The sequence below is a fragment of the Desmodus rotundus genome, chromosome 8, assembly GCF_022682495.2.
Source record: "Desmodus rotundus isolate HL8 chromosome 8, HLdesRot8A.1, whole genome shotgun sequence".
In the NCBI taxonomy this organism is placed as follows: domain Eukaryota; kingdom Metazoa; phylum Chordata; class Mammalia; order Chiroptera; family Phyllostomidae; genus Desmodus; species Desmodus rotundus.
Window position 1 is genome coordinate 49,618,752 of NC_071394.1, and position 15,846 is coordinate 49,634,597.

The following is a 15,846-nucleotide window of genomic DNA, read 5'->3' on the forward strand; positions in this document are numbered from 1 at the left end:
GCCTCAAAATAAAGATATGCAGAAGCTTATGTGTTAAATTAGCAGTTATTTAATAAAGTGCTTCATCTCTGTCAGTGGAGCAGCCTGCAGACAATCTGGAGGGAATGAAACAGCGATGGCGTATTACATTGCACAGGTATTTTGACTTAGATGAAGCTATCGCAGGAAACTCATTCTTCTCTCAGAGCCATTACTATCCACTGGGCTGGCTACTATGTGTGCAGATGATGAAAGGAAATAATTAGAAAAATGTTGATTTGTATAAAGAATTGATAATAAGAAGTAGAAATGTAACTGAGTTTTATCATGTTACCAGAAAACAGCAACAATAAACAAAACAAAACCAAAACCCTGAATATTTGAGAAATTTATACCAATAAAACCAAGTGTTCTTGCTAACGTCTATTATGTAGCCAACATGTAAAGTTTCTGAAAATCAAATTAGTATCTTAAGAATAACAAATGGCATTCCAAGTCCAATAGTATGTGAAAAGATGTTAGTGCTTCTTTCTCACATGTATTTTGGTTATCCTTTTGAAAATATGTATGTAGCCGTTATTAAAATAAGTACTCTATGCACATCAACTCACAGATTAATGACTTTATTATAAAATATCCCACAAGGTCTGATTTTCAGAAACACTTACTTTGCTTTTTTTTTTTACTTCATTATAGATTCCAAATGAATTCTTAGAGTGAAAATGATACTCTTCTTTGAATGTTTCATGTGTTTGATGGATGGATACACACACACACACACACACTTATAAATAGAGTCCATTTTGGAGGAATCAATTTAAATGAAATATGTTGTTGGAGACTCTGAGCTTGATTGAAGAACTTCATCCAGTCTTTAATTTAAGCGACCCTCCTGATGATAATGAATTTCTGTTCTGTTAACTCCAGCTCAGACATGCATCTTGATCTCTAAGGCTGCATATTCAACACAGTGTGTCCAACACTGAGCTGCTTGTTCAGTTTGGGTTGAGTTCTTTATCCAAAAAAATCAAAATTGTGTTTTATACTCTACTTCTTCCTCAACAACTCCCTCTAAATAAATCTAGAAGGTGCACCCTAACTAACTTGGATAATCCCATCTCATTTGGATCAATATAATATTGTTCAGCAGGCCTTCTCAATTTATCTATTGAATACCCACTTTTTATACATCAGCTATGTTCCAGAACCAGTGATAGACACTAGGAATACCAAAATAGACATAGTCAAGTCTTTCAAAGAGACTGAAATCTCATGGGAAACACAGGTCTGGACCTGAGTGCTTTCAGAAAGTATGGGGAGAAGCAAAAGCATTGTGAACACTTAGAGTTACACCCTTCTCTGTTCCATTCCACACCATTACAAGATTAACAATACTTCTTTTTAAAATATATTTTATTGATTATGCTTCCCATTTTTTTCTCCCCTTTATTTCCCTCTGCCCTGTACCCCTCATATCCCACCAGCATTACCCCACCTTAGTTTATGTCCATACATAGTAAGTCATACATATAAGTTCTTTGGCTTCTCCATTTCCCAGACTATTCTTAACCACCCCCCTGTCTATTTTGTACCTACCATTTATGCTTCTTACATCCTGTACCTTTTTCCCCATTCTCCCTCCCCCACTCTCCACTAATAATCCTCCATGTGATCTCCACTTCTGTGAATCTGTTTCTGTTCTAGTTGTTTGCTTAGTTTGTTTCTGTTTTTGTCTTTTTAGGTTCAGTTGTTAATAGCTCTGAGTTTGCTGTCCTTTTACAGTTCATAGTTTTGATCTTCTTTTTCATAGATAAAGTTCCTTTAACATTTCATATAATAAGGGCTTGGTGATGATGAACTCCATTAACTTGACCTTATCTGGGAAACACTTTATCTGTCCTTCCATTCTAAATGAATTCTATCTTTGCTGGATAGAGTAATCTTGGAAGTAGGTCCTTGCCTTTCATGACTTTGAATGCTTCTTTCCAGCCCCTTCTTGCCTGCAAGGTTTCTTTTGAGAAATCTGCTGACAGTTACTCCTTTGTAGGTAACTGTCTTCTTTTCTCTTGCCTGTATTAAGATTCTGTCCTTATCTTTAATTTTGGCTAATGTAATTACCATATGCCTCAGTGTGTGCTTCCTTGCAGCCGACTTCTTTGGGACTCTCTGAGCTTCCTGGACTTCCTGGAGATCTATTTCCTTTGCCAGATTGGGGAGGTTCTCCATTATTTGTTCAAATAAGTTTTCAGTTTCTTGTTCTTCCTCTTCTCCTGGCATCACTATGATTTCGATGTTAGGGTGTTTAAAGATGTCCTGGAAGTTCCTAAGCTTCTCCTTTTTTTGAATTCTTGTTTCTTTATTATGTTCTGGTTGACTGTTCACTTCTTCCTTCTGGTCCAATCCATTGATTTGAGTCCCAGTTTCCTTCCTTTCACTGTTAGTTCTCTGTACATTTTCCTTTATTTCACTTTTCATAACCTTCACTTTTTCCTCTATTTTGCAACCATATGCAGCCATTTCAGATTCCAGTATTCAGAACCAGTGAGGTTCCTGATTACCAGTATTTTGAACTGTGCATCTGATAGGTTGGCTATCTTTTCGTCACCTAGTTGTATATTTTCTGGAGCTTTAATCTGTTCTTTCATTTGGGCCATTTTTTTTTTTTTTTGGTCTTGACTTGCCTTTTACTTAGTAAATGGCAGAGTCTTAGATATTGGCCAGGGCAAGGTAACCCACATCGCTGCATTGTGGCAGTGTATGTGGGGGAGTGGTCCAAGGGGGAACAATGCCGCTTGCCTCAGCTCTTGGCATCTTTCAGTCACTTCCTCCACTACCCTCAAGCATATTGGGCCCTTCTGGTGCTGATTCCTGGGTTGGTTGTTTTGTGTATGCTCTAGGGCCCCATGGGTCTCTCCAACAAACTCTTCTGTGAGACTGGGAGTTTCTCCCAGTGCCACAACCCCCACAGGTATTTTCAGTTAGAGGTTTTGAGGCTTTCTTTCCCTGCACTGGAATCCTGGGTTCCAAGGTCTGTCTAGCTCCCCAGTTGCTCCTCCTGGTTTATCAGTACACAAATGTGGGACAGCCTACTCTGCCATCCGCTGCCTTGCCCTGTCTGCCAGCCACCACCTTGCCTGTTCCTCCAGCTGCTCCCTTGCCCAGAGTCCTCTCCACCCCGACTGCCTGTCTCTACCCCTGATATCAGTCTGGATGAATGTTTCTTTAACTCCTTGGTTGTCAGACTTCCATACAGTTTGATTTTCTGTCAGTTCTAGTTATTTTTTGTTTTTTAATTTGTTGTCCTTCTTTTGGTTATGTGAGGATACAAAGTGTATCTACCTACGCCTCCATCTTGGCTGACAGTCTCAGATTAACAATACGTCTATGATGTAAAGTCAACTATGTCATTAGTCTCTCTTGTTAAATTACTTTAGTGGCTTCTTACTGCCTTTAAGACAACCATTAGCATAGTAGATAAGCTTTTCAATGCTCTGGTCTCTGTTTACAATTTAGCATCATCTCCTGCATCCCCTCAGCTTGGTGGCTCAACCATACTCCATGACTTTGCAAATTGCATTCCCATGACTTATTTTTATCCTTCAATGTAAATCTTTATCCAGAAAGCCTTCTTTCACCAATCTGATTTAGATGTCCCTTTGAGAGCAGAGAATTGTAAGCATACCCTAACATAGCACTTATCAATCGTTATGCCTTGCAGCTGAGTCTGGTGGAGATGTTAACTCTAATCCTTTGTCTAGACTCAAGCACAGGTCAAGCACACATATTAATGTAATGACTAGTGGTGAAAATATTAATGGATATAATACTGTTAAGGAAATAAATGAAATTTATAAGCTTTCTGTGATCTTTTTATGTTTCTATTTTATCCCTTTATTTATCATCACCATTCAAATTTACAAAATTTATAAAATTATTGTGTAGATGAAGTACTAATGTTAGTAAAAATACAATTATTTAAGTCCTAAAATACTTACTTAGGATAATTTCACATGAACAAAGTATTATAGAAGTATAAAGATATGTAGAGAAAAAATTGAGGGACAAATACCATATGATCTCACCTTTAACTGGAACTTTAATCAACAAAAGAAAAAAGCAAACAAAATATAATCAGAGACATTGAAGGTAAGAACAATCTAACAATAGCCAGAGGGGAAGGTGGAAGGGATAGGGGGAGAAGGTTTTTCAGGAACTACTATAAAAGACACATGGACAAAACCAAGGGGGAGGGTGGAAGCAGGGGAGGGGAGGGAGGTGGGTTTGGATGGGGTATGGTAGATGGGTGGGGAGAAAATGCAGAAAACTGTAATTGAACAATAAAATAATAAAATAAAATAAATAATATGTTTTATGAAAAAAAAGAAGTGCAAATTGGTAGTTACAAAATAGTCACAGCAAATGTAGTCAATAATATTGTAATAACTACATATAGTGTCAGTTGAGTACTGGAAATATCAGGGGGAACATTTAGTAAAGTATATGATTGCCTAACCACTATGCTATGCTCCTGAAAATGTTAAAAAAATAATATTGAATGTAAAATGTAATTGAAAAAAATTTTAAAAATAAAAAATGTAAAATAAATAAATAATTGTTTTAGAGAAAAGGTTTCTCATAGTGTTCTATTACACATGCACCCTAGCCCACCCATATAAAAAAGGAAGAAAAAGGAGACACTTTTAGAACATTAACATTAAGGGGGCAATGGATAGATAGAAGACAAAAGCAGATATATGTTCATGGGCTTTTTGTCATTTTGAATGACAATGAAAAATGGAAATAGGACCGTGTGGGAAGATCTGATATACTGCTTTATTAGAAGACTCAAAATACAATGTGCAAGAAAAATAAGCATGTGTATGGGTATTGCTGGGAAAACAGTTAAATATCAAATACCATGTGATCAGTGTTATATGGAATGAATTGAATCCTAGCTTCTAAGTATCTTTGTTGTAATTTTTAATTTTTTTAATGTAATAAATTGTAATCTATACAAATCATTATTTTGGTGTCTTTACCCCCTCAGTAGTAATAGCCTACTTCCATTTTTCATAAGACTGATGACATAATGCTTAAATTACCTTAAATTACCTTTAAAAACAATGTAGAAGTTGTTTCAGTTTTTTTTAAGAGGAATTTTTATGTGAGGTGTAGACATTTGGGGCATGCAAACAGTGAACTGATAAGGAAATCGATAAGGAATGTATTAGAGGTTATTTTTGCCTGTTTTTGTTCAATGTAATAGTTTTATTATTATATAACTTTATTTTTATTTATATGTAACTAATGAATGTTTTAAATACTATTCATTTAAGGAATACTTGATGCTATACAAAGGTGAATTCATTCACTAACTTGCATCCCTTAATTGAGCTAGCTTTGCATCCCAGCTCTCTCTGATGGATTACAGCCAGCTATGAGAATCTTGGTTACAAAGAACAAAATTGAATAGCAAGGATAGGTTTTTTTCTTTTTCCTTCCCACTGAAGTTATCTACATAAGTGGCTGTTTCAAACCTTAAGCCAATTCCAACAATGGATCTTACACAAATAAATAGGTTAATGGAATATTTTTACTTGTAGAAAAAGAAAAGAAAGCTTAAAATAATAACAGAATTACAGGGAAGAATAAACTATGACTCAGAAAACACTATGTTTGAAAAAATCAATAAATTGCTTTTCTGGGTTTAATGTTTTGTACTAAATGTGACTCCGGGTCTCTTCTCTATTATATGAAAGGAATCAGGCATTTGCGATGAAAATTCATTAATAGTCATTCTCAGTAAGTGGGTCTGTGACATTTAGGTAAACAAATAATTATAGAAAACAAAGCAGCAGGTTGAGATTAAAGAAGAAATATGAACCATGGAGAATCACAGACTTGGGTTTGTTTCCTACTTATTAGTTATAAAATATTATGAATGTGTATGATGTTTTCTTAATTGTATCTGGAAAATGTCAATATTCTAGCTAGTACATAGCTGTTGCAGAGATTAGAGAAAATGTAATACAAGGCCTAGAATAGTACTATGTTAATTGTAATAACAAAGACAATGTTCCGTGGAGGGATAAAAGCGGATACACAGAATGCTTCACAGGTATTAAATGAGGTACTTTTAAAATGATCTGTACATGTGTTTACCCATCAATGTCAGGAATAAATGATAGAGTCCATAGTATGGCCCTCATTTTCTTCACATGAATATTTTTTTTGATAATAATCAATGTTTCATCTTCAAAACACATGGATTAATCATTGCTCATAAGCGCATTTTATAAAGATTAATCCCTGGTTTTAAAATGGTGACTTTAAATTGTAAACCTCAAATGACATTAAATCTAAGTTTTCTACCATTTATCTGCTTGCCTGCATTATTTTACATAAAATATATCTACTGTAAAGAGTAGCTCAGAGGCAAATGAATCATTTTTCAAAATCCTTAATTGTGAGAGCACTTTAATCAATAAGAATTTACTATGTATGAAATCTGTCCAGAAAAATGTTGAGTCATTGTTAATATAACAAGAGTGGTTTGCATGATACCTGTGTAACCTGGCCACCAAGGGGAGGGGACTGGAATGCACATACATGGACAACTTCACTGTACTAGCCAGTGGGGGTGGTAGACACTGTTGAGGGAGCATGTGGTCCATGCGGCCAATGCATTCAAGATGACTGAGCGAGTAGAGCAACAAATCCAGATCCAGTTTTGTGTTAAGCTTGCACATTCCTCCATGGAAACTATTCAGATGATTCAGAAGGCTTGCGACTGACAGTGAGAGAACTAGAAGTTGATCTGGGGATTCCAAAATCCACTGTGTCCGAGATTTTGATGCACGATCTTGGCATGAAACTCATCATGGCAAAATTCATTCCAGGGCTTCTGCTACCAGAGCAGAAGGAACATCATCCTGCCGTTGCTAATGAGGCAGGGAAAACTGTGTGAGGTCTCAAGGTACCTTCTTTGAAGGGGACTGAGATGTCATTTTCCTATTTAAAATGTTTCTTGTATCTTATATCTTCTTCAATAAATGTCTCTATTTTTCATATTGCATGGACGGATACTTTCTGGACAAACTTCATATTTTTCATATTATTTGCTTTCTTCTTTTGTTGTCTTCAATAACTTTATTATAACTACAGTATTGAAAGTGCTGTGATTCATTGTAGTTTTTTCTTACATATAGTTATCTTTGTTTCCAGCTTTTTATGCTCTTAAAATATTTAAATGTATCTTCAAAATGCCAGATACATCTTGTATTTATCATTCAAGGAAATGTTGCCTTAATACTATTTCTGATTGTCAAAAACAAGCAAATAAGTTTTAGAAAATCAATAAGGTATTTTGAATCAATTATAACTACACTGAAATTCATTAAATATTTTATTTTACAGTATGAATTATTGTTGTTTCTCAAAATATATTGCATGAGAAAAGCCACCTGGTTAAACAATTAGATGAGTTTCTTGCCTAAAAATATCCTGAGACTTTCTTGTGCAAATGAACCTCCAATATCAAATGCATTTGACCATCTTTGAGCTCCTTTTTCTCCAGGAGCACATAGAAGGTATCCATAGAAAGACTTGGAAAAGTGAATATATAGTCTGTGATCATTCATTATAAAGGCTTTGGGTCAAATGCCAGATTTTAAAAATATTGAGAAATTTCTTCATCTATCTATCTATCTATCTATCTATCATCAATCATCTATCTATCTATCTATCTATATTTATTTATTTATTTATTTATTTATTTATTTATTTATTTAATCTATCCCCTCCTTTTGTACTTGATCTACATCAAGTTCAACCAATTAAGACTACTACTTGTGGTTGGAAATTTCACACTACTTTGTAAGTTCTCATTTTAGCATATGCTTTCCCCATCTCTCCCAAATGCATGTCTCCAATAGCATAACAACCAAATAATGAAAAAGAAAAGAAGAAACATTTTTATTCTTCAATATTTATTTTATTTTAATGCATTTCTTTTAAAATTTTTTTAATTTTTATTCAGTTACAATTGTATGCATTTTCTCCCCATCCCTCCACCCCACCCCAGCCAGTCCCACCTCCCTCCCCCACCTCTACCCTCCCCCTTGATTTTGTCCTTGTGTCCTTTATAGTAGCTCCTATAGACCCCTCTTTAATGCATTTCTTTTACAAAACTTAGGTTCCTTCTGTGCCTGCTGTATAGCAGCCACTCAGTTATTTTTTGATATTTCTGGGGGCCTAGATGGCGAGAATGCAGCAGTTATGAGCGAGTTGGGGGAAGAATTTTCAAGCAGAGAGAACAGAAAGCATTAAGCAAGAAGTATGAAAGGATTTTTAATTTATTTTCAGAAATACAAAGGAGAGAGAGAGAGATCATTCTGACTGCAAAAAAAGAAAAAAAATGGATTCATGTTTCATTGTACTTTATCTAAGCCCTTTCTTTTATGACATTACTTGTATTTAACATTTGCCTTCTACTTTAAATGATTTAAGTTAACTACCTTTTCCGTATTTGATATCAGAAAAAGGGTGGGCCATTGGTTTTGGAGATTATCACAGATATAATGGGGATAATCACAAAGAAACAAAGGTAACAAATGAAAAATATTGTGCATTTATGGTTATTGATCATTAAATAAGAGGTATCTGATCTCTGGAATACACATGAGAGTAGAATACATAATCAAATATTTTCCTCAAGTTTGAGTTCCCTATAATTCTAGCTGAATATCAGGCCCCTTTGTGGTCAATAAATGAGGTGGCATGCAATTTACTGTCCACAATGTAGTGATAAATGAGTATTTAAGAGATAATAAAGTGGATTTATGATATTGGTGAACTCTTAAAATGGTTCTGTTCAAAAATTATTTTTAAAAGACTATAATGCTTAAAATGTAAACATATTTAGGCACAGTAAAGGAAAACTAAGAGATATTTATATCAAGTATCTAAGCATTAACAAGGGTCATTATTTTTAGAACATAATTTAGTAAAGTATCACAGCTTGTTAAGATGCAATTATGAATGATGTATTTACCAAAACTAATTCAAGTACACTTTAGCTACATTCATTTCTTCATATAGGAAAATATTGATTTTAACAGCTACTGTGCTCTATTTATAGTATATATTCATATTATCATTTTAATTACAAACAGCATATTCAATTTTAAACTATAATTGAATTTTGTGGTAGCATACATCATGATATATATTATAATTTTGACATAATGAAATTTATAAACCTTTACTTTGATTTTGCAAATTAAGTGAAAAAAAGTTACTAAAATTAACAAATTTTCTTTTTCTTTCTTTTCTTTTCCTTTTTTTTGTTGTTGTTCAAGCATAATTTTCTCCACTTTCCCCCCACCACCCTCCCCTACCCCCACCTCCCACCCTCAATCCCATTCCCCTTTGGCTTTGTCCATGGGTCCTTTATATGTGTTCCTTGATGACCATTCTCCGTCTTTCCTCATTTATCCCCCTCACCTCCCCTCCATCTGGTTACTGTCAGTTTGTTCCTTATTTCAATGTCTGGTTATATTTTGCTTGCTTGTTTGTCTTGTTCATTAGGTTCCACTAATAGGTGAGATCATATGGTATTTGTCTTTCACTGCCTGGCTTACTTCACTTAGCATAATGCTCTCCAGTTCCATCCACACTGTTGTGAAGGATAGGAGCTCCTTTCTTTCTGCTATGTAGTATTCCATTGTGTAAATATACCATAGTTTTTGATCCACTCATTTACTGATGGGCATTTAGGTTGCTTCCAGTACTTGGCTATTGCAGATTGTAATGCTATGAACTTTTGGGTGCATAGGTTCTTTTGAATTAGTGTTTCAGGGTTCTTAGGGTATAATCCCAGCAGTGGAATTGCTGGGTCAAAAGCAGTTGCATTTTTAGCTTTTTGAGGGAATTGCATACTGTTTTTCACAGTGGCTGCACCAGTCCGCATTCCCACCAATTGTGTACTAGGGTTCCCTTTTCTCCACAACCTCACTAGCACTTGTTATTTGTTGATTTGTTTATCATGGCCATTTTGACATGGGTGAAGTGGTATCTCATTGTGGTTTTAATTTGCATCTCTTTGATAATGAATTTTCTAATTAAAACATTGATGGACAATGTTTTAGTCAAGATAGTGGCATAGATAAACATGTTACTAGATTGATCAAAATTACAACAAACTACAGAACAACCATCATTCCAAACTATATTAAATCTAGCTGAACACAAGTCCTACAACTTAAGATATAAAGAAGAAGCCACATTGATACCTTAGGAGGGGTGGAGACACAGAAAAGTTGATTCCACACCCACATGTGGCAGATAAAAATGGGAAGGACAACTTACCACAACTTCCCATCATCAACAAATAAAGAGCATTATGCTAAGTGAAATAAGCCAGTCAGTGAAAGACAATATCACATAATCTCACCTATAAGTGGAACCTAATCAGCAAAACAAACAAATAAGCAAAATAGAATTAGAGACTTGGAAATAAAGAACAAACTGACAGTGACAAGAGGGGAGGAGGTGGAAGGGGAATAATGGGGGCAAGAAGGGTAAAGGGCAAGCCAAGGAATATGAATAGAGGACTCATGGACATGGCCAATGGGAAGGGGTTGGCTGTGGGAGTGTTGGGGGGATGGGGCAGGGGAGAGCAAGGGGAAAAAGTTGGGACAACTATAACTGAACAACAACATATATATATATATATTCTTTTATATGTATATATAAAATCATTAAGCATATGTTGAACAGCAGTATCAACAAAGCTGACCTGATGAGTATAGAATACTAGATACAACAACTGAAGATTATAAACATGCTCTACTCAATTGCAAATAAAACATTCAACAACATTTACCATACTATAGGCTATAAAGATAGTTTTTTTAATTATGTTTTTTAAATTTCTATTTAAAATTTCATTTATTTGTTTATTTTTATACAGTGGGAGAGGGAGAGAGACACCAATTGGTTGCCTCTCACAGTCCCCCAATGGGGGACTTGGCCTGCAACCCAGGTATATGTCCTGGCTGGGAATCAAACCAGTGACCTCTTAGTTCTCAGGCTGGTACTGGATCCACTGGGCCACACCAGCTAGGGCCTGATTATATTTTACTGATTATGTTATTAGAGTTGTCACGGCTTTTACCCTTTTGCCCCACTCCAACCAGCACCCCCTGTTCCCTCAGGCAATCCCCACATTGTTGCCCATGTCCATGGATCATGCATATATGTTCTATGGCTCCTCTATTTCCTGTGCTGTGCTTTGCATCCCCATGACTGATCTGTAGCTACTAATTTGTACTTCTTAATCTTTTCACCTTTTTCACCCAACCTCCCAGCCCCCTCCCATCTGGCAGCCATCAAAATGTTCTCTGTATCTATGATTTCTTTTCTGCCTATTTGTTTATTTTGATTTTTAGATTCAGTTGGTATATATTCATTACCATTTTATTGTTCATATTTTTTATTTTCTTCTTAGAGAAGACCCTTTAACGTTTCATATAATACTGGTTTGGTGGTGAGGAATTCTTTTAGCTTTTTCCTGTCTGGGAAGCTCTTTATATGTAACTTCAATTCTAAATGATAGCATTTCAGGGTAGAGTAACCTTAGTTGTAGGTCCTTTCTTTTTATCACTTTGAATATTTCTTGCCAATCCCTTCTAGACTTCAGTTTCTCTTGAGAAATTAGTTGACAAGTCTTACGAGGGCTTCCTTGTAGGTAATTAACTGCTTTTCTCTTGCTGCTTTTAAAATTCTCTCTTGTATTAAGCTTTGGCAGTTTAATTATGATGTGTCTTGGTGTGGGCCAATTTGGGTTCATTTTTTGGGGACACTCTGTGCTTCCTGAACTTACATCTATTTCCTTCCCCAAGTTGGGGAAGTTTTCTGTCATTATTTTTTCAAATAGGTTTCCAATTTCTTGCTCTCTCTCTTCTTCTGGCACCCTTATTATGTGAATGTTGGTACACTTGAAGTTGTCCCAGAGCCTCCTTACACTATCTTCATTTTGGGGGATTCTTTTTTTCTATTTACTGTCCTGACTGGTTGTTTTTTGCTTCCTTATATTCTAAATCGCTGATTTGATTCTTGGCTTCATCCACTCTACTGTTGATTCCCTTTAAATTGTTCTTTATTTCAATTAGTATATCCTTCATTTCTGACTGGATTTTTAATTCTTGAAGTCTTCACTAAGTTCCTTCAACATCCCTATAACCAGTGTTTTGAACTCTGCATCTAGTAGCTTGCTTTTTTCCATCTTGTTTAGCTCTTTTGCTTGAGTTTTGTTCTGTTGTTTCATTTGGAACATGTTTCTTTTTCTTCTCATTTAGACAGCCTCCCTGTGTTTGTTTCTATGTATCAGGTAGAGCTGGTTGTTTCCCGGACTTGGATGACTGGCCGAATATAGTAGGTGTCTTGTAGGGTCCAGTGGCTCAGTCCCCCTATCGCCTAAGTAGGGTACTCATAGTGTACCCCCCATGTGGGCTGTGCACACCCTCCTGTTGTAGTTGAGCCTTGATTGTTGTTGGCACATCCAATGTCAGACACCTCCTGTGTTCTGTCTGAACTCACACAGCATAAGCTACAAAGTGATCTGCTGCTACTTGTGCTGGACTTGGAGGTGCCTGGGCAAGACCAAGTTGTGAACCAAGGCCAGCTGCTGCTAGTGCAGGGCCTGAGGCAACTTGGTGAAAGGTACTGATCTCTGAAGCCAGATGCTGCTTGTTTGAGAAAATTTAGAAAAATCTGAAGCATGGGCCAAGACAAGCAATTCCTATAGAAAAGTCACTAGAAACAGCTTGGATTGGCCTGAAAGTTGAGTGGGGCAGGGCCTCAGGGAATCACCAGTGTGGGGCAGATAGTGTGAGCCAGGTTGATGGAGTCTCAGATATGGTTCCCACCTGCCAGCTCTGTGGTGGGAAGGGCTCAGAAAAGGAACAGTGGCCTCTGCCAACACCTCTGTCTGGGAGAAAGCTGACCTCCACCTCTTGCCCTGATGCTGGACAACTCAGTTCTTCCCTGTATGTCTCTTGTACTTTTCAATATTCTGTCCCCATGCTGGAGCTCAGAGGGAGTGAGTTTGAGTAATTCTATGCATGGGCCTTTTAAGAGGAACTGCCAAGGAGTCCAGCAATTTCTTTCTTTCTCAGCCTCAAGCCCCACTGGTTTTTATAGCCAGAAGTTATGATGACTTATCTTCCTGGCACTTGAACCCTGGGCTGGGGGGCCTGGTGTGGGACTGGGAATCCTCATTCCTGAGATATGACTCCTAGTTTGTATCTGCCACATCTGGGCTTGGGACCAGCTCATTCTGTGTCTCCACCCTTCCTACCAGTCTCGATTTGGTTTCTTCTTTAATTCCATAGCTGTAGGACTTTTATTCAGCACAGTCTCTGACATTTCTTAATGATGGTTGTTTTATAGTTTAGTTGTAACTCTGATGTGGTTGTATGAGGAGGTGAGCTGCATTTATCTACGCTGCCATCCTGACCAGAAGCCCCAAAGCCAGTCTCATACTTCAAAGGACTGAAACCACACAGAGTATATTATCAGACCGCAGTAGAATTACTCTAGAAATCAGTGTCAAAAAGATAATAGGAAATCTGTCTTTTAAAATGATAAAATACACTTCCAAATAACCCAGGTGTCAAAGGAGACATAAATGTACAGCATAGGTAATATAGTCAATAATATTGTAGTAACTATATATGGTACCAGCTTTGAAACCCAAGGGTGAAGGAACAGTAGGTAGCTAGGCTTAAATATAAGAACAAGGATTTTATAGAAACTGAGCAGAGATTCCAGTTATCACACACTGCAGGGTAAATAGGCACTACATAATTAGGCCAAGCACATCACTACAATAAATACATAAACAAACAAGTAAATAAATATTTAAAAACAAAGGAATAAGATGTAGCCGGTACAGAGGAGAAAACAGCTTAAATAAATTGTTTCTGGGAAGGCATAGATGATAGATAAAGTACATAAAGATTTCAAGTAAGCTATTATAAATATGTTCAAATAACTAAAAGAAACCATGTAAAAAGAATTAAAGGAATGTTTAATGACAATAATTCATCATATAGGGAATATTAATAAAGAGATACAAATTATAGAAATAAATTGAAATCCTGTAGTTAAATGGTACAACAACTGAAATGAAAAATGTACTCAAGGGGCTCAACAGAAGATTTGAGCTTCTAGAAGCAAAAGATTAGCAAACTCAAAAGTAGATCAATAGAACCAGAGACATGGAAATAAATAACAAACTGATAGTGACCAGTGGGGAGAGGATGGCAGAGGGGGATAACTGGAAAGAAGGGCAAGAGTCAAGGAATGTGTATAAAGGACCCATGGACAAAGACAACAGGGTGGGGAGGACTGAATGTGGGAAGTGGGGGTGGGTAGGACAGAAGAGAGTAATGGAGGAAAAATGGGGACAACTGTAATTGAACAACAATAAAAAAAATCTTTAAAAAATATTTAAAAAACGAAGATCAATAGAGATTACCCAGTCTAAAGAACAGAATGCAAAAAGAATGAAGAAAACTGAATAATCTCAAAGTCCTGTGAGACACCATCAAACACACCACATATGCATAATGGTCATGCCAGAAGAGGAGAAGAGGAAAAAAAGAACATAACAAGTATTTGAAGAATAATGGGTGAAATTTCTCAAATTAGATGAAAAACTTTATGTATCCAAGAAGCTCAATGAATTCCAAGTAGAGCAATCACAATGGTATTCACAAGTAGAGAGATATTAATCAAACCATTGAAATCCAAAGCCAAAGAGAAAAACTTGAAAACAGCAGTAGAAAAATTACATGTAATATGCAAAGAAACTACAGTAAGATTAATAGCTGACTTCTCATCAGAAACAGTGGAGACAAACGGAAGCAACCCAAGTGCCCATCAGTAAGTGAATGGATGAAAATAGTTCTGGTATATAAACAAATATACAATGGAATGTCACTTGGCCATAAAAAGAATAAAATCTTACAATCTGCAACAGCATAGATGGACCTAGAGGGCATTATACTAAGTGAAATAACTCAGACAGAGAAAGACAAATACTATATAATTTCACTTATATGTGGAATCTACTGAACAATATAAATGTATGTACAAAACAGAAATATACACATAGATACAGAGAACATATTGGTAGTTGCTGCAGATTGGAAGGGGGTTGGGTGACTAGGTGCGCAAGGTGAGGAGATTAAGAAGTACAAAGTAGGTCCTGGCCAGGTGGCTCGGTTGTTTGGATCATAGTGTAATACACCAAAAGGTTTTGGGTTTAATCCCTGGTCAGAGCACATACCTAGGTTGTGGGTTTGATCCCCGGTCAGGGTATGTATGGAAGGCAATCCACCAATGTGTTTCTCTCACATAGTTGTTTCTCTCTCTCTCTTTCTCTCTCTCTGTCCTTATTCCTCTCTCTCCAAAATCAATAAGCATATCCTCAGGTGAGGATATTTTTTAAAGTACAGATTGGTGGTTTCCAAGTGGCCACAGGTATGTAAAGCATAGCATTGGGAATACATTAATAGTCAATAATATTTTAATAACTATTTATGGTGCCAGGCGGGTACTAGAAATATCAGGGAGAATACTTTGTAAAGTATATGATTGTATAACCACTATGCTGTACAGCCAAAACTAATACAAAATAATATTGAATGTAAATTGAAATTTAAAAATAAAAAATATATATAACCAGTTATCTAAAAAAAAAAAGAAACAATGGGGACAAGAAGCAGTGTTATGACATACACAAAGTGCTGGCTGAGGGGACTTCAACCTAGAATTCCAGAATTCAGGTCACCATGGTAA

The 15,846-nt window shown here is 36.2% G+C and overlaps 1 protein-coding gene across 1 annotated transcript in view; it reads left to right on the forward strand.

Annotated features, from left to right (window-relative positions):
• Positions 1-15,846, forward strand: part of SNTG1 (syntrophin gamma 1) — a 534,413-nt gene that overhangs the window by 483,973 nt on the left and 34,594 nt on the right. The window lies entirely within an intron of this gene.